The following is a 26414-nucleotide window of genomic DNA, read 5'->3' as shown; positions in this document are numbered from 1 at the left end:
TCTGCAACTTTCCTTAAGAATGCAGATAATTTTCTCATATTCCTCTGTGCTTTCACATTGAACTGACTTTCATATTTATGCATACACCAACCTAGTTCTATCATCATGATCCTTTATAAACTCATGGGTGTGAGTGCCAGAAATTACCTTGAGACTGAAATACCCTAAGATGCTAGTAGCTCCTAGACTGTTTTGCTTTTTTGCCCTTCTCCTACTTCACTTCCCTGGTCTTAATGTGACTCCCAGAAATGTCACTTCCCTCTGAGGATTCCTGAGACTTTTTGAGTCTTTATAGAGTTTAGTTTTAGCCACATTATACGAGGAATTACCACAACCATTGCAGTTACATTATGAGATGCTCACTCATGTCTAAAAGAGGAATTGTCATCCACATACTGTATCAGTCTCTCCCTTCAGGAGAATCCATTTAGGCATTTAATAGTGGTATATCTATACCCTACTGAAGCACCCTTGTGGCCAACACGAAGAGGTGTACTGCTGCTTGCTAAACATAAATGTACGATTTGTGCAAGAGGTTCTGGAAATCCAGAACAACACACACAAAATGCTGGAGGAACTCAGCAGGTCAGGCAGCATCTATGGAAAAAAAATAAAGTCAACATTTCAGTGCAAGACCCTTCTTCAGGACAGAAAAGGAAAGGAGAGGTGCCAGAATAAGAAGGTGAAGAGAGGGGAAGGAGTACAAGATGGCTCCTTAGATGTAGCCTGATGAATGCGAAGGTGGGTGGGTGGAGGAGGGTTTATGAAGAGAGAAGCTGGGAGGTGATAGGTGGAAAAGGTGAAGGAATGAAAAGGACGGAATCTGATAGGAGGGGAGCGTGAACCATGGGGGAAATGGAAGGATGTACATTAAATATACACTGATCATCTTTTCTTATCTGAGTAAATTAAAACCTATTAGAAATCTCCAATTCATCACACTGGCCCCTCAGAATAACACATCAAGTCTGTGCACCACAATGAGTTAATTCTAAAGCATACTCCACCTCGTTTGCATTTAAAATATGAGCTGTCCTGTCTTCATGGTGAATCCGTCTATCATAGGAACCCCTGATCAAAGAGTTTCTTAACTGCCTCTAACATATTTGCCTCTACCATCACTTCTGGCAGCGAGTTCCACACACCTATCACTCTATGTGTAAGACACTTAACTCTGACACCAGTCCTTTATTTCCTTCCATTTATTTAAAATTATGCCCCTGGCATTTCTGCTCTGGGAAAACATCTCAGGCTATCCACTTGATCAATGCCTCTCATCATCAGGCACACCTCTATTAAGTCACCTCTCAACCTCCTTCATTTCAAAGTTAAAAGCCCAACCGCGCTTCATCTATAGATAAGATGTGCTGACCAGTCCAGTCAGTGTCCTAATAAATCTCTAAAGCTTCCAAATCCTTTCTATAATGAGATGACAAGAAATGAACACAATATTCCTAGTGTGGCCTAACCATCTTTTATAGAGCTGTACATTACCTCAAATTCAATCACTGACTAATGAATGTCAACATACTATGCACCTTCTTAACTGCACTATTAATGTGTGCAACAAACTTTGAGGGATCTATGGACAAGGATCTCAAGGTTCTTCTGTTGCTCCCTACTGCTGTTAACCCAATATTCCGCCTTTAAGTTCAACCTTCCAAAGTGACACACTTCACTCTTCTCTGGCTTGAATTCCATCTGCTACTTCTCAGCCCTACTCTGTATCCTGTCAATGTACCACTGTATGTGCTGTATCCATTGTAGGTACTGATTCTCTCCACCACTAATTCCCCAATCTAGACAGGGGCAGGTACTCCCTCCTTCTCTTCCCTGAAGTCAATATTTAGCTTGAGGTGGTACTCAACCAGATGTCCTATCTCGGTCCTATGTTCATAGACATGCTTTCACAATCATCTCGAATCCCAGTTGAGGCTCTACATTGGTCAAAATTGACCATGGATGTGTAGTCCCAGCTGCCTACATGATGTGCAAGCCAGGACAGTACACTATGAAGAGCAAGTTGTTGCCAATGCAGTTGGCTCCCCCTATCCACACAGCTGATGAATCTGAAGGAATGGCAGAGTTCCCAATCAGCACGGAACTCAACATTGTTCTGCTTTAGGGATTCCAGCTCCAGAATTTTTCCTCAGAGTTTACTCCCAAAGTCTTCTCCATGACTACAGGTGCAAAGATTTTCTTCTCCTAGATGAGCTGCCAGCCACACCATATGTTCGAAGTGACTGGTTTTGAGGTGCCAGTAACTTGCCTTTGCCCCTTCTCCTGTCAGTGGAAATGGTTCTGCTGGGCTCAGTAGCTAAGCCACACATGAAGGCCAGGAGCTGGACTTGGTTGTCACAGACTGTTTGAGGCACATGCTATTGGGATCATTTAATAGTTAGTGGGAACTTAACCACTCCACCACACCTGGCTATAACAACTTTAAGGAACCACTCTCCGTATTCAGTATGTTCTGTATTTCTCTACTTCATATTGGTGCAGAGTCAATGCCCCTTTCCACGGTTTTGAAATGGCTTTAATCCACTCTCACTCTGACTTTCCCTTTCCTGACAAGATACTCTCCTTTCTCACCCATCCAATAGAAAACATTGCCCTTCACAATGTCCTTCCATAAGCAATGATTGACTAAACCAATCACAAAACAATTTGCTGCTATCTAAAGTGATTCCAGTACACTTTGTTCTTGTTCCAGTTCATTTATATGCATATCAACTTGGTCTCAAATGGCCGTACTTTTATGAGATAGTTTTGATACCATGCCAGCTAGCATATTTCCTATAAATCTTCCCAGATATAGACGAATTACATTTCTGAGGGTCCATTTATGAATCACATACATGACTCTACTAGACCATAAAACCATAAGACATTAGCCTTTCAGCCCATCACTTCTGCTTTTCCATTCCATCTAGGCTGATTTATTACCCCTCTCAACCCCATTCTCCTGTCTTTTCCCCATAACCTTTGTCATCCTTATTAATCAAGAACCTATCAAACCCTGCTTTAAGTATACCCAATGACTTGGTCTCCACAGCCGCCTGTGCCAATGAATTCCACAGATTCCCCACCCTTTCGCTAAAGAAATTCCTCTTCATCTCTGTATTAAATGGGTATCCCTCTATTCTGAGGCTATGCCCTCTGGTCCTAAATTCCCCCACTAAAGGAAACATCCACTCCATCACCACTCTATCTTGACCTTTCAATATTTAATAGCTTTCAATGAAATCCCACCCCCCTCCATTATCCTTCTAAACTCTAGCAAGTACAGGCCCAGAGCCATCAAATGCTCCTTATATGCTAACCTTTCATTCCTGGATTCATACTTTTGAACCTTCTCTGGACTCTCTCCAGCACCAGCACATTTTTTTCTTTGATAAGGGGCCCAAAACTATTCATAGTTCTCTAAGTGCAGTCTGACCAATGCCTGTAACACCTCAACATTCCATCCTTTCTCTTATATTCTAGTCTTCCTCATCTCTCTTCTAAATGCATGTCCGTCTACTTGTGAGGCTGTCTCTACATATAGTCCTCTTTCTCAGCTTATTGAGTCATAACATTATAACCACATAACAACTACAGCACAGAAACAGGCCATCTTGGCCCTTCTAGTCTGTGCCAAACGCTTACTCTCACCTAGTCCTCCTTTCCTGTCCATATACCTATCCAATTATATAACAGAAAAACAGGACTTTTAGCCCTAATTGTCCATGTCAACGAAGTTGCCTACTTGTGCTGGTCCCATGGCAACATCAATAACAGAACTTGTGCAAACAAGAAGATTTATGGAGATACAAGTGGCTTCAGATGCTAGAATCTAGAGCAACAAACAATCTGCTGGAGGAGCTCATTGGGTTGAGCAGAACCTGTGGGTCAAAAGAAATGATAATATTTTAAGCTGAAGTTCATAACTATCTACAGCAGCTGCTAGTCTGCTACTGGGCTAATGTTTCTTCTTGAATTTCACTGGAAGTAGGTCATAATCTATTATTTATTTCCTGGTCTATTCTCCTCTCCTAAACAATTCCTTCTTCTTCAGCTGTTTACCTCATCCACCTATCATCTCCCAGCCTCCCACTTCATCCCACTCACCCAACTTCCCCTTCACCGTGTCTACACCTTCCCCTCCTCCTACTATCTTATTCTGGCTTCTTCCGCCTTCCTTTCCAGTCACATTGAAGCAACTTGGCCTGATACATTAACTGCTTAGTTCCCTCCATAGATGCTCCTGACTTGCTGAGTTCCTCCAGCATTTTGTGTGTGTTGCTCTAGATTTCTAGCATCTGCTATGTACCTTGTGTTCATAATCTATTAGAATCTATTAGAAAATGTTTCTGTTAATCCCCAACACATCCCATCAAAACTCAAATATAAGGGGTGATTAATAAGTTTGTGGCCTAAGGTAAAAGGAGTCAATTTTAGAAAACCTAACAGATTTATTTTTCAACCTAGTCCCCTCCTACATTTACACACTTAGTCCAGTGGTTGTGGAACATACGGATCTTGGACCTCCAGAAAGTGTCCACAGCAAGGGTGATTGATAAGTTCACGGCCTACGGTAGAAGGAGATGAGTTATACAGCTCTCGTTACATGCACGTGCAGATCAACTCCTTGAGTGATTATGCAGGAAGTTTGAAGTTAATTACTCATCACCTTCTACCATAGGCCACGAACTTATCAATCACCCCCCCCCCGATGAGTTATTAACTGATGAGTTAATCAAACTTTCTGCATAATCACTCAAAGAGTTGAATTGCATATGCATGTAATGAGACCTGTATAACTTATCGCCTTCTACCTTAGGCCACGGACTTGTCAATCACCCCTGTTGTGGACGCTTTCCGGAGGTCCAAGATCCGTATGCTCCACGACCGCTGGACTAAGTGCGTAAATGTAGGAGGGGACTGTGTTGAAAAATAAATGTGCTAGGTTTTCTAAAATTTACTGCTTCTACTTTAGTCCATGAACTTATCAATCACCCCTCGTACATTTTCTTCTCATCCTTACATTACATTGCAGTCATCATTTTTTAAATGGAAAGGTAACCACTCATACCATAGTCTGGTCCTGTGCTGCACTCTGTTCTTCAAATTTTGACCCCATCTGAGGGTTTCCAGATGTGCACTGATCTCTTTTAATTGCGAGGGAATATAATCATCCTAAATACTCCTGGGCCTTGCTCATCTGCAGATAATGGGGTCTTTGTGTCTAATTGGACACATTAATCCTTGCTCTGCCTTTCAATGCCTTTTCCCTTCTTGCCTTTTACCTGCTTCTCTAGCACCTTTCAATTCAATTCTATTCACATTTAATTGTTATTCAACTATACATAAATACTAAGGAATACAGCTAAACGAGACAGCATTACTTGGGGTAAAGGTGCAAAATACAGCACACAGCACAAAGCACACATAGCATCTATAAGATAGAAAGATACAGCCATGCAATAAAAGAGTCTAAAGCTACATCCACACTAGACCGGATAATTCCGAAAATGCCGGTTTCAAGTAAAAACGATAGGTGTCCACTGTATGCGTTTTTGAAAATATCTCTGTCCACACTGAAACGGAGATTTCGGTGAATCTCCTCCTCCTGCACATACGCAGGACACATGGACAAGCGACATGTTTGGTGTCGAATCTCGCCGTAAAAGTGCACTTTTGTGTAGTTACAGACTAGAAAAAACTTAAAATGACAGACAGCTGTTGGCTCTCACGCAGGAGAACTTAAAACTAGAAAAAAGAAATACTGGAGCATACGGCAGCAACCGACGGAGTTCTCAGACAGATTGACCCGGCTGACGACGAACACTGAAAAACTGACTAACTCTGTTGCATTAATAAAGCACCTTGTTAAATGTATAAAACATGTCTGCGTCAGTGTTATCTTGTATTTCCATACAATGTTACATTAGGCTGTTACACATCTATTGACAGAGAAGTACTTGCATAAATAGGTAAACCACTTTCATACGAGCAAGGACAGAAAACGGCAAAGTGAGTACAGTATACAATTCAGTAAGTTATGGGTCAAAGTATTTGGTGAGTACATTTCTAACTCTTCTGGCTTCAGTCTCTTTGCCATCTGTTCTGAAATTTTTAGGTTGCGTTCAAGAAAACGATGAAATAGCGCACTGCCGTCTGATAACGTTTTCAGCAGTTTCGGGTTATGCTGTCCACACTGATCCTCCTGAGCAGCGTTTTCAAAAATAACCCACCCTGGAAAGCGTTTCTGAAAAGTTCAGTTTTTGGGGGACGAAAACACCATTTTAGTGTGGACGAAGGGTAAAAACGAAGATAAAAGCTTCGGTTACGGATTTATCCGGGGTAGTGTGGATGTAGCCTAACTCGAGCCATCCGACGCCGCCCAAATCTGCAAACAACCACAATAGAGGGCAATAGAGCTTGTCTGGGACAGCGGGGTGGGGGGTGGGGAGCCTGGAAGCAGGCAACGCCTCAACTTGAGACCTAGTCTTCGCACATACAAGATGCCAAGCTCACAGAAGATATCAGTAAAATACAACCACACAAAAAAATAGGTACATGTATTTCACTACCCAAATTGCTTCTCACTTTCTCCTAGCTTCTGTTGCCTCTGTTAGATATCTCTCTTCCTGTGATGCAGATGCTGGAAATCCAGAGCAAGGTACATAAAATTCTGAACAAACTCAACAGGCCAGACAACAAATCTGGACAAAAGTAAAGAGTCAATGTTTTAGGCCAAGACCCTTCATCAGCACCTGAGGAAGTCTTTTGCACCTTCACACCCTTTTGCTGCTTTTTTATTACCTCCTTCCCAAAAGATGCAAATATTTTTCTTTATGTCCCCTCAACAACAGTTGTGTTTGACCCACAGAACTGCTGCTCACTGGATGTTGTTCTGTTTTCCACAACATTTTCTGTCAACTCCAGAGACTGTTATGCATGAAAATCTCAGGAGATCAGAAGTCTCTGAGATACTCAAACTATCCCATCTGGCACCAACAATGACTGTCCAGTCAAAGTCACTTAAATCACATTTCTTCCTCATTCAGATGTTTGATCTGAACAACAGTTGAACAATTGACCATGTTTGCATTCTTTTATGCACAGAGTTGCTGCCAGATGATTGGCTGATAAGATATTTGATTTAAGGATAGAATTTCAGATGTACCTAATGAAGTAGTCGCTAAGTGTATGTCACTGCTCAGTAAGGTCAGCATTTTGAAAAGATGTCACTATGTCTTTTACACTGATTGTAAATTCTTCCACTTTATGTCCCAAATGTCTCCTTCAAAGAACTCCAACTGACAGGTTAGGTATTTTAAATAGAGTGCCAAGCTCTGGAAGTTATGCTGAAGTATCTTCATTATTCTATACATCAAGTAGAGGTGACCTTCATGGACTGTGCTTTTAGTTTGTCTCACAGCAGAACTGATTTCTTTTCAGAGCTGTTGTTAGACTATCAGAACCAGTGTCCTACCATGTAATTGTAAAACCAATGCAGTGAACAACATGCAATTTAGGACCATAATACCATAAGACATAGACATAAACCATTCGGCCCATCAAATCTGCTCTGCCCTTCCAGCATGACTGATTTATTATCCATCTGAACACCATTCTCCTGCCTTCTCCCCATTAACCTTTGAACCCCTGATTAATTAACCTATCAACCTTCACCTTAAATATATCCAATTAATCGGCCTCCACAGCCTTGTGGCAATGAATTGCACAGACTCAACACCCTTTGGTGAAACAAATTTTTCCTCATCTCTGTTCTAAATGGATATACCTCTATTCTGAGGCTGTGTCCTCTCGTCCCAGATCCCCCCCACTATAGTAAACATCCTCTCCAAATCTAGGCTTTTCCATATTTGATGGATTTCAATAAGACAACCCCCCCCCCCCTCATTCTTTTAACTCCAGTGAGTACATGCCCAGAGCCATTAAATGCTCTGCACATTTTAACTCTCATTCCTGTGATCTTTCTCATGAAGCTCATCTGGATACTCCCCTAAACCAGCACATCTTTTCTAAATAAGAAGCCCAAAACCACTGTAAATCTCCAAGTGGGATCTGACCAGTGCCTCATAAAGCCTCAGTTTACCCTTTTCTATTCTAGTCCTCTCGAAATGAATGCTAACATTATATTTGCCATCCTTACCACCGACTCAGCCTGTAAGTTAACCTTTAGGAAATCTGGCACGAGGACTCTCAAATCCCTTTAAATCTCTGATTTTTGAATTTTTTCTCCATTTAGAAAATATTAGATGCTGTTTTTCTTCTACCAAAGTGCATGACCACGTACTTCCCTCCACTAAATCTGCCATGATTGAATGAAGGAGCAGACTCAATGGGCTGAATAGCCAGTTCTTTGCCCATTGCCCAACCTGTCCAAGTCCTTCTGCAGACGCCCTGTTTCTTCAACACTACCTGCCCCTTTGCCTGTTTTCGTATTGTTCGCAAACTTAGCCACAAGGCAATCAATTCTTTTTCATCATTTTACCAGTGGGAACTGGAAATACAGAGTGGAGGCTAGTTCAGTTGGACTTTGGATCCATGGCCCTTTTAGTACTGAGGGGAGGAGCTGGACAGTGGTAATGCATGATCGTATAAGGAAATGCAGGCTGCTCATGCTTTTCTCTGTTCCATTTAGGATAATTACCTGAGCTATTCTAACAGATGTTACAAGAATCACAGCATTGGAAAAACTCCTTGGTAGTCACATGCACGTAAGTATATAGGGGATTGAGAGGAAAATATTAGACCGATCATGAAGTAGGTTTATATTTGTTGGCACAACTTTGTGGGCCGAAGAGCCCCTATTGTTCGGCATTGCTCTATAGTCAGTGAGTATTTTATTAGATGCCTCTCGTAGCTAATCAAGTGGCCACTGAGTGTATGTTCGTGGAGTACTGCTGCTGTAGACCATTCACTTCAAGGTTCAATGTCTTGTGAATTTAGAGTTGCTCTTCTGCTCACCACTGTTGTAACGTGCAGATATCTGCGTTACTGTCACCTTCCTGTCAGCTTGAACTGGTCCGGCCACTCTCCTCCAACTTCTCTCATTAACAAGGCATTTTTGCCCACAGAACCACAGCTCACTGGATGCTTTTGTGGTTTTGCATCATGCTCTTTAAATTCTAGAGACTGTTGTGTGAGAAAATACCAGGAGATCAGCAGTTTCTGCAATACTCAAACAGCCCCTTCTGACACTAACAATCATTACACAGTCAAAGTTACTTAGATCACATTTCATTCCCTTTCTGATGTTTGGTCTGAACAACAAATGAATTTCTTGAACATGTCTGCATGCTTTTTTTTGCATTAAAGTGCTGCCACAGGACTGGCTGATTAAATATTTGCACTATCTAATCAAGTGTACCTGATATAATGGCCAGAGTGTATGTTCTATGTTCTGTGAATTCTCTGATTTACTCTCTAGAATGGATGTTCTTTTGGGAAAGAAAGATATGAAGATGAAACTTTCAATTGGTTCCTGTCAACTCTACTACTCATGCCATTTTGCATTCTTTAGTTTTAATTAAATCTCCACTAGCTGTAACCAGTTGTAAATGTAGATTCTGTCTTTGCTCTTTCATTCTGTTTCTCACTTTCATCATCTCTGGTCTGAACCACAGAGATGCAGAAGAACCAATCCTTTTTGTTCTCTCCTGGCATGCTGCAGTATTATAGTTTGATCCTATTTTATCACTGTGGGCCATAAAATAAATTTTATTGTAAGTCCATAAACCATAAGATATAGGAGCAGAAGTAGGCCATTCAACCCATCGGGTCTGCTCCATCATTCAATCATGGTTGATTCATGACCCTCTCAACCTATTCTCCTACCTTCTTCCCATAACCTTTGATGCCTTCACTAATCAAGAACCTATCTACCTCTGCTTTAAATATACCCAATAAACTGGTCTTCACATCCACCTGTGGCAATGAAATCCACAGGTTCACCACATTCTGGCTGAAGAAATTCCTCCTCAGCTCTGTTCCAAAGGGACGTAATCCTATTCTGATGCTGTACCTTCTAGTCCTAGACTCCTCCACAATAGGAAACATCCTCTCCACATCCACTCTATCTAAGCCAGGGGTTCCCAACCTGAGGTCTACAGATCCCTCAATTGAAGATAGGGGTTCATGGCACAAAAAAGATTGGGAACTCCTTATTTCGGCCTTTCAATGTTTGATAGGTTTCAATGAGATTCCCCCTTATGTTTCTAAACTCTAGTGAGTATTATAATTTCCACATAATTCAGTCACAACAGTTTTGAAGATACACATGAGTATTGTTAACCTGGATCAACCAATCTTGTCTGGAATTAGAGAACTCTGGTGCACATTTCCCTGATGACTTCCAAGTTTGCATAAATTATTTGAATTTATTACATCTGAGCTGGATAAAATATAACACACATATATTGAAAGAGAAGTCAATTATTTAAAAGTTCATCTCACAAAAATAAAAGGTTGTGCCACATGATGAACACCATATGCAAGTTTTTCTCCTCCTCTCCCTGCACATACTAGCACGTACATTAATCATTACTCTAAGCATTGACTTTAATTAAGATATCGTGATGTTGCATTTTATGTTTGAAAGTTTAATTAGTTTGCCCAAAAGGTAACGAAACAATGTTAAGGCTATAAGATCGTAAGATATAGGAACAGAATTAGGCTATTTGGCCCATCAAGTCTGATCTGCCATTTCATCATAGCTGACCCATTTTCCCTCTCAGCCCCATTCTCCTGCCTTATCTCCTGACTAATCAAGCATCTATCAACCTGTGCCTTAAAAATACCCAATAACTTGGACTCCAGAGCCACCTAATGATTTGATGTCATTTCATTTCATATCAACAGGACAACACCACTCCCTCTGCTTACCTGTCAGTTCTTTCAATACAATGTCTTTCCTTGAACGTTAAGCTCCCAGCGATAATCTTTCAACTACAATTCAACGATGCTCACAATGTTATACTTGCCAATCTGTAACTGTGCTACGTTCATCTACCTTTTTCCATGTACAGCATGCATTCAAATACAACTCCTTCAGTCTTGTATTTGCCCTTTTCAATTTTGACACTTCTTGCATTGTAACTCCCGATAATCAGTTTCTCCTGGCTAGGAGTCTCTCTAAGCATGTTGGTTTGAAATCCATCAGTCCAACACTTATCACTCTGGTTCCCATCCCCCTGCCAAATAGGTTTAAACCCTAACAAACTGCCTAAATGTTATAAACTAGTCAGTTTCTTGTGAACTATGGAATATACTTTAATTCTTGTTCTTCCATTTTACAGCATTGGTCAACACCACTGAGACAAAAGGGTAAGACTGACCTAGCAAAGGGAACTGAGGACCTCTGTATGCTATGTACAATGCTCCAACTTGATGGTACTGGTGAACTGCTGCTCACCCAGCTTGGGCTATCTTTTATTTATTATATTTATTGAGATACATTGTAGGCCCTTCCAGCCCTTAAAACCACACTGCCAGCAATACCCCCCCCCCCCCCGATTTAACTTTAACCTAATCACAGGACAATTTACAATGACCCAACAATCTACCAATCGGTATGTCCTTGGCCTGTGGGATGAAACTGAGGTATCTGGAGAAGTCATGGGGAAAGCATACAGACTTCTTACAGGCAGCAGCAGGAATTGAACCCAGGTTGCTTGCTCTGTAAAGCTAACCACTAAGTGACCTATCTAATGGACAGTTGCTGGGCAGAGATACAAGATAAGCGAAGAGAGATTTTAAAGATTTAAAGATTATAGATAAAGATTAGCTTTATTTCTCACATGTACAGACAAACATGGAAAGATACATACAATGAAATGCAACATTTGTGTCAGTAATCTATAGAGTCTAAGGATAAAGCTGGAGGCAGTTTGCAAGTGTTACCACATAGCCTGTGCCAACCTAGCAAGCCACAATTCACAAATCCTAACCTGAACCTGGCATGGAGAAAGGTGCAGTTCCTGGAACAATCACACTCAGTCATTGTGAAAACGTACCAGCTCCTTACAGGCAGCAGTGGGAATTGAGCCATGATTTCCATATACTGTGTGCATTAAAATGCAACTCCTTCAGTTCTGTATTCACCCTTTTCATTCTGACCACCTTTTGCATCGCAACTCCCTGTGATCAGTTTCTCCAAGTGGAGAAATTTCTTTTGCCAAAGGGTGTTGAATTTGTTACCGCATGCAGCTGTGGAGGCTATGTCATGGGTGAGATTGATAGGTTCTTGATTGGACATGGCATCAAAAGTTACGGGGAGAAGGCTGGGAACTAGGGTTGAGGAAGAAGTATCAGCTGTGATTGAATGACAGAGCAGAATTGATAGGCCAGATGGCCTAATTCTGCTCCTATGTCTTATGGTATTATGTTTGGTGTTTGCAGGTACTGTAACACATTAAGTTAGCTCCTACACTATCATGCTGTGCAATGTTGTGTCTGATTAAAACCAAGCCACACAGAAGCGGTAACTGAGAAACATAAAAGTTTCCATTCACACAATAAACGTCCAGAGGAGTCCAAGAAAATCTCATTCTATTCACATGATGTTTATACTTCTTCAACATGAAGATAAAAAAATCGATCCACTACAGTTTCAATAGCTATAATTAACTTCAATATTTGGAATACAGTCAGGTAAATTTACAGAATTACATAGTTATAAAGGTGGCAGGGTGGGGATACCTGGAGGAGTAAGGCAACCCTGCAGGTCACCCTTGGGCAAGGTGTAGCACCTGCTTAGCCCCTCCCCGATGAAACCATGGGAGCAGGTGATGGATGGTCATATGAGCAGCTGGTACATATCACAAGTCCTTGTTATGTGACCACTGATGCCAGGCAAACAATCTCTGAAGAGAATTGATAATGGCTGGGGTCACCCATCCTGTAAAGGACACTGCCCAGAAGAAGGCAATGGCAAACTACTTCTGTAGAAAAATTTGGCAAGAACAATCACGGTCAAGGAAAGACCATGATCACCCACCTCATATGACATGGCACATAATGAATGACATGAAATGCTGGAGGAGCTCAGCAGGCCAGGCAGAATCTATGAGAAAGAATAAGCAGTCAACACTTTGGTCCAAGACCCTTCATTAGGACTGAAAAGGAAGACTTCTCCTCTTTCTCTCCAATCCTCATGAAGGGTCTTGGTCTGAAATATCTACTGTTTACTCTTTTCCATAAATGCTGCCTGACCTGCTGAGCTCCTCCAGCATTTTGTACACATTGCTTTGGATTTTCAGCATCAGCAGATTTTCTCGTGTTTGTGACATAATGAATGAACATATTTACAATGGCTACACATCCCAATCAGCATAAGGTCTTTGAATATTCAGTAATGGACTCTGTTCAAATAGCCAGATATACAAAATATATCCCTTTTATTACTGTGTTGAGTAATGGTTCCATGAATATACCAAATAACCAGAAATTTAAGTAAAAAAACAGATCTCTCCTGAACAACACAGACAAAATGCTGAAGGAACTCAACCAGTCAGGCAGCATGCATGGAAAAAAATAAACAGTGAATGTTTCCAGTAGAAACCCTTCATCAGGATTGGAAAGGAAAGGGAAGATACCAGACTAAGGTGGGAGGAGGGGAGGCAGGACCAGCTAGACGGTGATAGGTGAAGCCAGGTGGGTGGAAAAGGTAAAGGGCTGGAGAAGAAGAAATCTAATAGGAGAGGAAAGTGGATCAGAGGAAAAAGGGAAGAGGAGAGGCACTAGGTAGGGGTGATAGGCAGGTGAGGAGAAGTGGTAAGAGGCCAGAGTGGGGGCAAGAAGGAGATCAGGGGATGGATAAAAATATACTGGAACGAGAAACTAATGTACATACCATCATGTAGGAGACTAACCTAGATGGACTAGGAGGTGTTACTACTCCACACTGAGAGTGGCCTCATTGTGGCAAAAAAGGAGGCTATGGACTGACATGTTGCAACAGGAATGGGAATTGGAATTAAAATGTTTGGCTGCTGGAGAATTCCACTTTGGGTGGCTGGAGTGGAGGTGATCAATAAAGTGGTCCCCAGTTTACAATGGGTTTCGCCTGTATAGAGGCGGCTTCATTGGGAGCAATAGACACAACCTCAACAGATTTGCAGGTGAAGTGTTACCTCACATGGAAGGACTGTTTGGGGCACTGAATGGAGGTGAAGGAGGAGGTGAATGGGCAGGTGTAACATTCACATCACTTGTAAGGCTAAATGCCAGGAGAGAAATTAGTAGGAAGGGATGACTGGACAGGGAATCATAGTGATCCTGTGGAAAGCAGAGTGGGAGCGAGGTGGTAGAATCCCTTTGAAGATAGTGGAAGTTGCAGAGAATGGTGGGTTGGATGCTGAGGTTCACAGGGTGCTAGGTAAGGACAAGAGGAACTTCACCCCTGTTAGGATGGTGGGAAGATAGGCTGAGCACAGATGTCCAGGAAATGGAGGAGATGCATCAGTGTGAAGGAAGGGGAACCCCATTCCGTAAAGAAGGACATATATGGTGGAGATGAAGCAACTGAGAAAAAAGGTATAACATTTTCACAGGAGTCAGGGTGGGAAGAAATATATAGTCAAGATCTCTCCTGAATTGCATGAAGAGTCATGTGCTAGTAGCAGGAACATTCATCTATTCTCTTCTCCTCTGTAGTTTCAATAGAGCAGAGTCAGAATGATTAAAAGAGACCTGAGAGGTAACTTCTTTCTATAGAGAGTTGTGAGTACTTGTAATGAGCTATCAGAGGAATTGTTTAAGGCAAAACATTTAAGAGACATTTAGAGAAGGACATGGGGGTGGGTAGGGAGAGTGTGGTTGCAGGCAACGGGGAGGATGCTCTGATTGTAATTGAACAGATGGGCCGAAGGGCCTGTTTCCATGCTGTATTACTCAATGACCCTATGACCTCTGCAACAGGAATGATATGACCGGGGGTCAACAGACGTATGAAAACACAATCATCACAGTAGGTTGTACAGCTGGTTTCTTCCAAAGCAACAACCTACTTTGGAAATGCACCACTGGTCATTCATTGTCACTGGATCTATATGCTGGAACTTCATACCCAGTGTCACCATGGCAACCTTCCTTAGGTGGATTGCAGCGGCTGGTTACCGTCACCTCAAGACCAATTAATTAATAAATAAATAAACAAACAAGCAAATGAAGCGTAACGTAATGTAGTCTTCAGCATGACACTGTTACAGCTCAGGGTGCTGGAGTTTGGCGTTAGACTCCACTGTCACACGTAAGAGTCAGTACATCCTCGCCATGGAGTACATGGGTTTCCTCCCACCATGCAAAGGCAGGCCGAAGGGCTTGTTTCTATGCTGTGCTCTTTCTATGAGATACTGTACCAGCTAGTAGGTGAATTGGTCATTGTAAATCATCCTGTGACTAAGCTAGGGTTAATTCGGTGGCTTTCTGGGTGGTGATACTCAAAAGGAAGAGCTGGCAGGGCATGGTATATCTCTAAATCAAATTAAAAGAATAAAAATGAACATTGACTGAGTCAGTAATGGCCAGATTCCAGATAATGAATTTTTTAAAAATGTTGCATCATTGATGTTGCTTTACCAGGAATGTGGAAGAAACACTGGATGCGCAGATCAGAATTTCTAATGTCCTGCTGGGCAAAATGCCGATGGGACAGCAGCAGATCTGAGGAAGTTCCTGGCAGCAAACCTATCCTGTATATTTAGGATCAGATGCTCTTGATTTTTGAATCAGCATCAGACACTTGTACTGAATTTTTACCATTTGTGTTCTGATTTTAACATATTTTTGACAAAAAAGGGATTCAAAGCATTATTAAAGCCTAAACATAGCTCATTCTGAGAAGAGATTGCCAAAATTCATAAATAAGCATCTGCTGAAAATGGCAGGTATTTGTCATGAACACTGAGTGTCAAGGTTTGTAAATATCTTTTAATCATCATTAAGCATTTAACATGTTCATAAAAATTGCAATGATCAGCTTTGCAGTGATTGTTCTGAAGAGATGACAAATACACAAAATGCACAACACATTTTTTCCTGCTTCTCGTATTGTGGTTTGAACTGAGCCCAGAATAAAGGACCAAATTGCTCTCTCTCTCTGCTGTTTCTACAGAATTCACTACATCTACCAAATAAAATTGACTGATTTTTGCATGCAGTACTATCATCCCCTAAAAACTAATACATAAACTTTAAGACCTTGGCCTTAATATCCTCTTGTGCAGTTAGATCCTCAGTTTCCTCACTTGTCAGTCAGTTTGGATTGGCAGCTTAATCTTCTTCAGAAGTATCATCAGCACAGGTGCACTACAGGCCTGTGAGCTTAGCCCCCTGCTCTACTCACTTTATAATTAAGACTTGTTAGCAAAGCGCAGCTCCAATGCCGTATTTAAGTTTGCTGATGACACCACTGCCATGGGTTGGATCTAAGGTGGTATCAGATCAGTAGATAAGAGGGAGATTGAAAATCTGGCTGAGTGGTGCCACAACAACCTCCCACTTAGTATCGGCAAGACCAAGAAGTTGATTACTGATTTCAGGGGGAGGAAACCAGAGATCCATGAGCCAGTCCTCATTGGAAGATCAGAGGTGGAGAGGATCAGCAACTTTGAATTCCTCATATCAGAAGACCTCTCGTGGGACTAACACAGAAAGTGCAATTATGAAGAAAGCACAGCAGTGCCTCTACATCCTTAGTAGGTTGTGAAGATTCAGCTTGACATCTAAAACTTTGACAAACCTCCATAGATGTGTGGTGGAGAGAATATTGAGTGATTGCATCACTGCCTGGCATGGACTCATCAGTGTCCTTGTATGGAAAATCTTTCAAAACGCAGTGGATACGGTCACAATTTTCACAAAAGCACTCCCCACCATTGAACACATCCACACAGAGCATTTTGGCAGGAAAGCTGCGTCCATCAACAGGGGCCCCCATCACTCTGATCATGCTCTCTTCTCGTATCTGCCATAAGGAAGAAGATACAGGAGCCTCAAGATTCACACCAACTATTTGCAGTTTGTTATCTTTTACACTCCGGCTGTCCACCCTGTAGATGCGGTATTTCATTGATTCTATTATGGCTATTGGATTTATTGAGTGTCTGAAGCCTCTGTCAGTCAGAGATGAACGTGGCTGTCTGGAAAAGAAAGCCTGGGCAATATGATATGGAGAGCAAGCTGTGCCCATGTAGCAAGCTCCCCGTCTCTACACATCTGATAAACCCAAAGGAATGGCAGAGAGAATGGTTTGGCACCACAGGGATTGCCAGTCAACATTGAACTCAATGTAGGACTGTCTTACAAGGTTTACTTCTGAAGCCTTCCCCATGAGTGGGTATAGCTGCAAGGCAGAGGAGGTTTGAGATCAGAACTTTCCTTTTCCTAGATAAACTGCCAAATATGGCTGATGAGCCCCAACTGCCTATAACAACTGGTTTTAAGATGCCTGTAACCCAACCTTACTCTTTCTCCTGTCAGTATAAATAGTTCTGTCATGATTAGTAGTTAAGCCACATGTGAAGGCCAGGAGCTGGACTTGGTTATCAGAGATGACTTGAGGACCACATCATTGGGAGAATTTAATAGGAAGTGGGAGCTTGTCCCCAATACCACTTGCAACTATAACAACCTTAAGGAACCACTTATTGAATATGTCCGCAAGAAAACAATTCTCAGGGTTGTTTATGGTGACATGTATGCACTTTAGTAATAAATTTCATTTGCGCTTTGAATAGCTGGAACAAGAACAGTACCTACTTTAACCATTCCTTCTTGTTTCTCATCACTGCGGTCCTTTGTCTCTGCCCGTATGCCGGCAGTAATTCTGCAGCTCATTAGTTACATTTGAAAAGGAATGTAGGAACTCAAGTGGGTTACTTGTACACAAGCTTACACAGTGATAATTCCTCAGATATTCACTCTTTGATCAGTTGTGCTAAATGACAATACAGGTGCATCAACACATTGAACTTTGCACTGATGTTCCTTCCATTGTCTTACTCAATGTATCACACTCTTTCTAAAGATGTCATAAAATAAACAGTAAGTCAAACTAGCAAAAAGGGTATTTTACTAAGTACAATAAAATACGATATCAAGGCAGAATTGACTTGTTGCTTTGCAACAGGAACAGGTTTGGTTTCTGGCAGTGTCCAGTCTCAGTGTAATGCTTCATACAAGAGGAGGCTAAATTCCAGTACACCCGGAGGCTAAATTCCAGGAGGCTAAATTCTGGAGGCTAAATTCCAATACACCTGGAGGCTAAATTCCAGGAGGCTAAGTTCCAATTGGTCAGATTCAGCCCAGTTCTCATTGTCAAGTCTCCAGAGTGGAACTTCAACTGCAACCAGCCAACTTAAAGGAATGAACTATGGCGCCACAGTAGCATCACCATTAGCACAACACTTTTAAGATCAGAGCATCAGAGTTCGATGTTCAATCTAACATCACCTGGAAGGAGATTGGATGTTTCTTCCCATGAATGCATAGGTTTTCTCCGGATGCTCCAGTTTCCTCCCACTGTCCAAAGATACACTTGCTTGTTGGTTAATTGGTTAGTGAAAATTGTCGAGTTATTAGGCTAGGGTTAGATAGATGGATTGCTGGGCAGTGTGGTTCATTGAGCAGGAATGGAGCATGTCACACAGCATCTCTAAATAAATAAAACTGTTCATTCCAGGCTAGCATTATCGTTACACTGGAATTGAAGCTTTATTTTACTTCTAACTAAGCAATAAAGTTGACCTAGTAATGCTAGCTGGCTTCATTTGATACAGTTTCCCTGAACAATTCTTCTTCACTGTATTAAGATGGCAAGTGCTCATATATTATCCTTGGTATTCATTCCATATTGCTGCTCTATGCTGTCCTCACCTTTGCTTTCAACATAGAGCAAGAAAGAATTCCAAGCAAATTTGCTCTTCAGACTTCAGCTCCATGAACAGCTACTTGGAACTTAAAGAAACCTGTGTACAGAAATGCCTACACACCACCCACTACAACTACTTTATCATTTTCTGTCAGATTCGCCTTATGTACAGCCACCCTGTGCCTAGCGTCACTTTATGGACATACAATTGCGGGGCAGTAAAGTAGTGCAGTTGTAAGCACAACATTTTATAGTATGAACAACAAGTGACCCGGGCTCAATTCCCAGCGTTGTCTATAAGGATGTTTTCCTCTGACTGCTTGGATTTCTTCCAGGTGATCTGGTTTCCTCCCACAGTCCAAAAATTGGTAGTTTAATTGGTCATTGCAAATTTTCCTGTGATTAGGTTGGTATTAAATTGCAGGATTGCTGGGTGGCGTGACTCAAAGGGCCTGAAGGGCCTATTCCACTCTTTGTCTCAATAAATAAAAAAATAAAACAAATTGATGTATGTATATAAGTTAATGTATCTTATGCATTTATATCTATTGCGTTTTTATTTTTGTGTTCTTTATCTTTTTGTGTTTTTTTGGGCTGCATCAGATCCAGAGTAACAATTATTTTGTTCTCCTTAACAATCTTGGACTGGAAATGACATTAAATAATCTCAAATCATGAATGTTGAGAAAATAGGTAATGTTCTGTCATAATACATCATGAGGGAAAGATATATTATTCATTAGGAGAACATTGAGCTGTAAATGACTTTCCAATTAATTTTCATTAAGTGATCAGTACCTTATCAGGTGAATATTTTGAATTGTCACAGTCCGCTACATAGCTCTCACACAATGTTAAATATTAATGGCTAGTGGTCAAAAGCAAAAGCATTTATTTTGCTAAATGTGCATTAAGAAACACTATAGAAAATTATTATATTATAATGTTAATATAGACTCCTGGCATTAACAATTCCATGCAAATTTTCTGGGTTGGTATTAGAACAGTGAATGTTAGAAGTTTGCATATATAATAGAGAAGTTTTTTGTACTGGTGTAATTAATGGCATTTGCTCAGTAGTGTAAGAGACATGGAATATGAGAACACAGCTGTGACTACATCTGCTGTAGCTGCTGTTTATGAGCGGGCTGTTTTATGCACAAGATGAATGATAATCAGCATGCAAGTTGACAGCTATGTTGGAAGGGAGTATCTGGTGCATTTTAATGCACAACATATCTGCTGGGCTCTTTTTCAAATAGTATAAACTTTCGCTTGATAAAATGTTTACCCTTTCCAACTCCCAAAGAGCTTAAACATAAGGAATGGTGTTTTGCAGATCTGTTCAAATGTGTACAATATGCATTCTTCCTAACCATGAGGGAGCTCTATTCAATAACAGTGGTATGGTCCACTACCTTAATGAGGCCTTTGGAATTGTATTGTCTGATTGGTTGAGGTCCAGTTGTCTTAACTCATTAATCCCAGCACATGCACTCAGCATTCTTTAAGCACATTTGTGTGCTTTAAATTGATTTCTGTTTTGTGATAGACCGTTGAAAGCACTCAGAGGACTAATTTAAGTCAACTTCAGCATTCATCTCTAGTCCCAATATTGTGTTGAGGTGTCTACCTCTGGGGCTCTTTTGCTTTATGTAAAGACAGCACTTTGAACATTTCAAACCAATGGGGAAGAAGACAGGCTTTAATTTATTTATGATATTAAAAGAAGTTTCAGATTTAGGGTGGTAGTTCTGAACACAGAGGAACATCCATTACTACCTTTGTCAGTTGTCACATTTCATCTGCAGTGAAGTTCGTGATGCTAAAGTAAGAAAGAAGAAGAAAACAAATTGGAAAAAAAAGCTAATGCAAAAGGTGAAAAAGTGAAATGAAATAAAGCTAGAAAATATCAGGAAATGCATAATCAAGGCAATAAGACCATAAGACATAGGAAAAGAATTAGGCCATTCAGTCCATCAAGTTTACTCCAGCATTCCATCATGGGTGATTTATTATCCCTCTCAACCCCATTATCCTGCCTTCTCTGCATAACCTTTGATGCCCTTACTAATCAAGAACCTGTCAACCTCCACTCTAAATATACCCAATGGCTTGGGCACCACAGCTATCTGTGGCAATGAATTCCACAGATTCACTACCCTCTTGCTAAGAAATTCCTCCTCATCTCTGTTCTAAATGGATGTCCCTCCATTCTGAGGTCGTGCCTCTGATCCTAGACTCTCCTACTATCGGAACATCCTCTCCACATTCACTCTGCATAGGCATTTCAATATTCAATAGTTTTCAATAAAATTCTCCTTCATTCTTCTAAGCTTCAGTGAGTACAGGTCCAGAGCCATCAAACACTCCTCATACATTAAACCTTTCAGTCCCGGAAACATATGAAGTGCATTTGATGGTTCTGGGCCTGTATTCACTGGAATTCAGAAGAATGAGGGGTGATCTAATTGAAACCTGTTGAATGGTGAAAAGCCTTGATGGAGAGGATGTGGAGAGGATGTTTCCTGTGGTAGGAGATCTAAGACTAGAGGATTTAGCCTCAGAATAGAGGTGTGTCCTCTTAGAATTGAGACAAGGAGGAATTTCTTTAGCCAAAGGGTAGTGAATCTGTGGAATTCATCGCCACAGAATCTTGTAGAGGTCAAGTCATTAGGTGTATTCAAGGCAGAGGTTGATATATTCTTGAGTTGGGAAATAGAAGGGAGAAGGCAGAAGACTGGAGCTAAGAGGAATAATTAATTAGCCATGATAAAATGGCGGAGCAGGCTTGGTGGGCCAAATAGCCTAATTCTGCTCTTATATCTTATGGTCTTATGGTCTAAAGTTAGGTTGCTGAAATTAGTTGCTAATATTTTGCTGTATACCCTAAGTCCAGAACATGCAATAACATTCATACCCACAATTTTTAATCTGATCTATGAATTTAACAACTGCATTACCACCATAATGAATTCATTCCTGGAATGAGCAATGAAGTTGACTTGATATACTGAGCAAAATAAAAAAGTCTCTTCTGCAACCGAATTTTGACAGAACAATTATAAATAATTCACTTTTAAATTCCACTTTCACAGATAAAGTGGCAGGGCAGATGCATCATTTAAAATGTTGATGATTATAAAACTTTTGAGAAATAATTCCAAAATTTTCAATCTAAAATATCATTCAAATGAGTGTTTCTGCTAGAACTCAACATTCAAATAAAATCAATCTTGCTTTATCTTTTTTAAATGTTATTCTTAAGTATCGAAGTTTGGCTTAATTAATGATTAAATAATGACAACTTAACATCAATATCATAGTAAACAGAATTAACATTGTCAATAATATTAGCATTTTAGGATTATATTTCCACTCCATTAACATATTAAATAAGAGTCTATGCTATAATGAAACTTTGGAAAATGTAAAGCCCTCACAATTAAATAAAGTAGCAGAATTTAAAGGTGTGACTGCATTGGAAAGGTAGCTGAGAAGATTTTTAAATAGGTTGTCTAGATCAGAGCACGTCAGTCATGTGGATAGGTACGGTTTGTTTTCCCTGCAGGAGAAGGCAGAATGGTGACTTTATCAAATTGTGAGAGGGATAAGTAGGGTAAATATTTTTCTCCCCATGGTGAGTGCATCTAAGAAAAGAAGACATAAATTTAAGTTGGGAAGTCAAAGTTTAGAGGACACCTGAAGGGAATCTTTCACACAGAGTGTGGTTGAAATCTGCCGTGCTCTGCAGGAAGAAATGGTGAAGGCAGATACTCTCACAACCTTTAAGAAGCATGTAGCTGCAGAAAATCACAGATCTAATATTAATAGAGATGATGATGATGATGATGTCGACTCAGGCCAGCGTCAGGCATTTTCACGCCTTACAAGGCTGAAAGACTGTGGGACGTACCACTCCTCACACAGACATTTTACAGTATTTTTCTTTATTTTACGAGGTCGAGTTGCGAGCTCAACACTCACCTGGCATGGATGGAAAGAGTGCTCGGGAACGGCCCGACTGGATTCGAACCCGGGAACCTCCGTTCCAGAGTCCAGCGCTGATGCCGCTGCGCCACCAGCCAACCTTATAATGTTAGCAAACTGTACTAATATAGATCGATATTCACCTGAACCAGTTTAAGAAGGTGCTGCCGAATCTCAATGATTTGTAGCTGGTGGCCAATGAAACAAAGAAAACAACTAAATACTTGGGTAATCACTTTTTTCCTGGCAAATGGTTGTCGAAAACAGTAGCATGTACATACAAATGTCATTCCTACAAGGAGTTATCATTTCTTCAGTATAAGTTCTTAGTTCGATATCTGCAGGCTTCAGTTCAGTATCTTTGAACTGCCATTCAAACTCATTTTGTAGAATGACTGGAATAGATGAACCAGTGTCCAATTCCACCTTAATTATTTTGCTGTTTAGAAGTCAATGGCAAATTGCTTGTCTATTGTTAGTTTTCACTTTGTAAGTCTTCAGGCTACCTAGTCTGTGTTATTCTCTTCACATATGTGGGTTAGTGCTCTTTTTGAACTAGACTTTGTATCTTCCTTTTCTTCCCTGTGCAGCCAATTTATTTTTGTCTGCCCAACACACATTTTTATATGTAACCTATTTTGTTGGAATTGGATTGAATTGACTTTATTACCTACATCCTTCATATACATGAGGAGTAAAAATCCTTGTGTTACATCTCCATCTAAATATGCTATGTGGAATTTATAGTAATTTATAATAAATAGGATGTTCAACGGGATAGTCAATATAACATAGAAATACAGTTGTGTCATCAGTCTGATGGCCTGGAGGAAGATGCTGTCCCAGTGCCTGTTGATCCTGACTTTTATGCTGTGCTACCATTTCCTGGATGGTAGTAGCTGGAACAGTTTGTGGTTGGGGTGACTCGGGTCCCCAGTGATCCTTCAGGACCTTTTCACACACCTGTCTTTGTAAATGTTCTGAATAGTGGGAAGTTCACATCTACAGATGCCTTGGGCTGTCCACACCACTCTCTGCAGAATCCTACGATTGAGGGAAGTACAATTCCCATACCAGGCAGTGATGCAGCCAGTCAGGATGCTCTCAATTGTGTCCCTAGTTCTTAGGACTTGGGAGCCCATATCAAACTTCTTCAGCTGTCTGAGGTGAAAGAGACGCTGTTGTGCCTTTTTCACCATACAGTCGGTATGTACAGATCATGTGACATCCTCGGTGATGCTTATGCTGAGGAATTTAAACCTGTTTACCCTTTCAACCCCCGATCTATTGATGTCTCCATTCCTTCTGTAGTCCACGACCAGCTCCTTTGTTTTTGCAAGTTTTCTCTTGAAATCTGCATTAGTCTGCTGTATACCAGGCCTTGACACAATGGTAACACAACTTTTTTGGCCAGACCAATTTCTGTATAGACATTGCAATTTTGTTCATGCTCACCTTCATCCCTGGATGTGTTTGTTTTGTTGTTGTTGTTCGTCCCTCGGAGTCGAAGATGACCACGACTTCTGTCAGGTGGCGGGTTTGTGTCTGTGGGTCCAGAGGTGACTGGTGAGGCCAATCTGGGCCCTAAAAGCTCGCCCACATGAGGGTAAGTGCTACAGTGGAAGTGGAGGTAGCTCGAGCCTTGCGCGCGGCGCGTTTCCTCTGAGCCTCTGCGGTGCGTCTGATTTCTGCTGCATATGCTCCTTTAGTGGTCCTGCTCCACCAGGTTGGGCGGTCCAGAGCAAGCGATTCCCAGCTACTGGGATTGATGTTGAGGTCTTTGAGGGACACTTTGAGGCAGTCTTTGAAACGTTTCTTCTGCCCTCCAACTGAGCACTTGCCCTGGCTCAGCTCTCCATACAGCAGCTGTTTCGGTAGTCGACTGTCAGACATCCTGACGACATGGCCAGCCCATCTGGCTTGGGCTTTCTGTAGGAGGGTGTAGGCGCTGTGGGTGCTAGCCCGCTCCAGGACCTCCGTGTCTGGGACTTTGTCCGGCCATCGTACGTGGAGAAGTCTGCGGAGGCAGCTCAAATGGAAGTGGTTGAGCTGTTTAGCGTGTCTGCTGTAGACAGTCCAGGTCTCGCTGGCACAGAGGAGGGTGGTGAGAGCCACTGCTCGGTAGACCTTCAGCTTGGTGGTAAGGCTGAGTCCTCTCCGCTCCCATACATTCTCACGGAGTCTCCCAAAGGCGGCACTGGCTTTGGCAATTCTGTTGCTGATCTCTGCATCTATGTTCACCACTCGTGATTGAGTACTGCCCAGATAAGTAAAGCTGTCAACTGCCAGTAGCTTCTGCTGGTTCCTGGTAGGGCTTTCCGGGTGCGGGCTGGTACATCACTTCGGTCTTTTTGGTGCTGATTGTAAGTCCAGAGTTGTCACAGGCTCGTGAGAGGCAGTTCATTTCTCGCTGCATCTTCTGCTCTGTGCTGGCGTTGAGGGCGCAATCATCAGTGAATAAGAGGTCTCTGACAACGGTCTCCTTTACCTTTGTAACAGCCTGTAGACGCCGGAGGTTGAATAGCCTACCGCCAGTCCTGTATCTGATGTGTATACCATCCTGACAATCACGGAAGGCATCAGTCAGCATAGCAGAGAAGACCATGCTAAAGAGTGTAGGGGTGAGGACACATCCTTGCTTCACACTGTTCGTCACTGGGAAGGCTTCTGACTCATCACCATCATCCAAAACTTTCACCATCATGCCATTGTGGAACTGCCGAACAATCGTGATGAACCTGCTAGGGCAGCCAAACTTTTCCATTATCTTCCATAAGCCATCTCTGCTGACTGTATCAAATGCCTTGGTCAGATCGACAAAGGTCATAAAGAGGTCGCTGTGCTGCTGTTGACATTTTTCCTGGAGTTGGCATGCAGCAAATATCATGTCGACAGTTCCACGCTTTGCACGGAAGCCACACTGGCTTTCTGGGAGGAGACCTTGCTCAAGGTGTTGGAGAAGGCGATTAAGCAGGACGCGAGCCAAGATCTTCCCAGCTATGGACAGGAGGGAGATGCCTCGGTGATTGTCACAAGACTGCTGTTGCTTTTCCTCTTGTAGATGTGGACTATACTGGCATCTTTCAACTGTTGCAGGACCTTTCCTTCATTCCACATGGACTGGAAGAGCTCAGCCAGCTTCTGCAGCATGAATGGGCCTCCTGCTTTGTAGACTTCAGCAGGGATTGCATCTGATCCTGGTGCTTTGCTACAAGAAAGTTGCCAGATGGCTTTTCTGACTTCTTCTTCTGTGGGGCGGTTGTCAAGGTCCAGATTGATCTCCACCTGAGGTAGGCAAGCAATGGCCTCATCATTGATTTCGGCAGGGCGGTTGAGGACCTGGTTGAAGTGTTCAGCCTATCTCTCCAAAATCTGCTTTTTCTCTGTCAGCAGCTGAGTCCCATCTGCACTGAGGAGGGGGCGAGGAGCCAGAGGGCTGAGGTCCATACATAGCCTTCAAAGCATCTACCTGGATGCAACTCAATTGTGTCTGTCTATTCTGTTTTCGTTGATATAGCTACTTCAACAATTCTTTAAT

The 26414-nt window shown here is 41.7% G+C and overlaps 1 long non-coding RNA gene across 1 annotated transcript; it reads left to right on the top strand.

Moving 5' to 3' along the window:
* The first annotated feature begins 8605 nt into the window (after positions 1 to 8605).
* On the top strand, positions 8606 to 23481 carry LOC132405795 (uncharacterized). Its single transcript, XR_009515972.1, has 3 exons — positions 8606 to 8732; positions 11313 to 11340; positions 22849 to 23481. It is a non-coding gene; the product is annotated as an uncharacterized LOC132405795 (long non-coding RNA).
* Positions 23482 to 26414: the final 2933 nt, after the last annotated feature.

The sequence above is a fragment of the Hypanus sabinus genome, chromosome 2, assembly GCF_030144855.1.
Source record: "Hypanus sabinus isolate sHypSab1 chromosome 2, sHypSab1.hap1, whole genome shotgun sequence".
NCBI classification, from domain to species: domain Eukaryota; kingdom Metazoa; phylum Chordata; class Chondrichthyes; order Myliobatiformes; family Dasyatidae; genus Hypanus; species Hypanus sabinus.
This window is presented reverse-complemented; position numbering and strand designations above follow the sequence as displayed.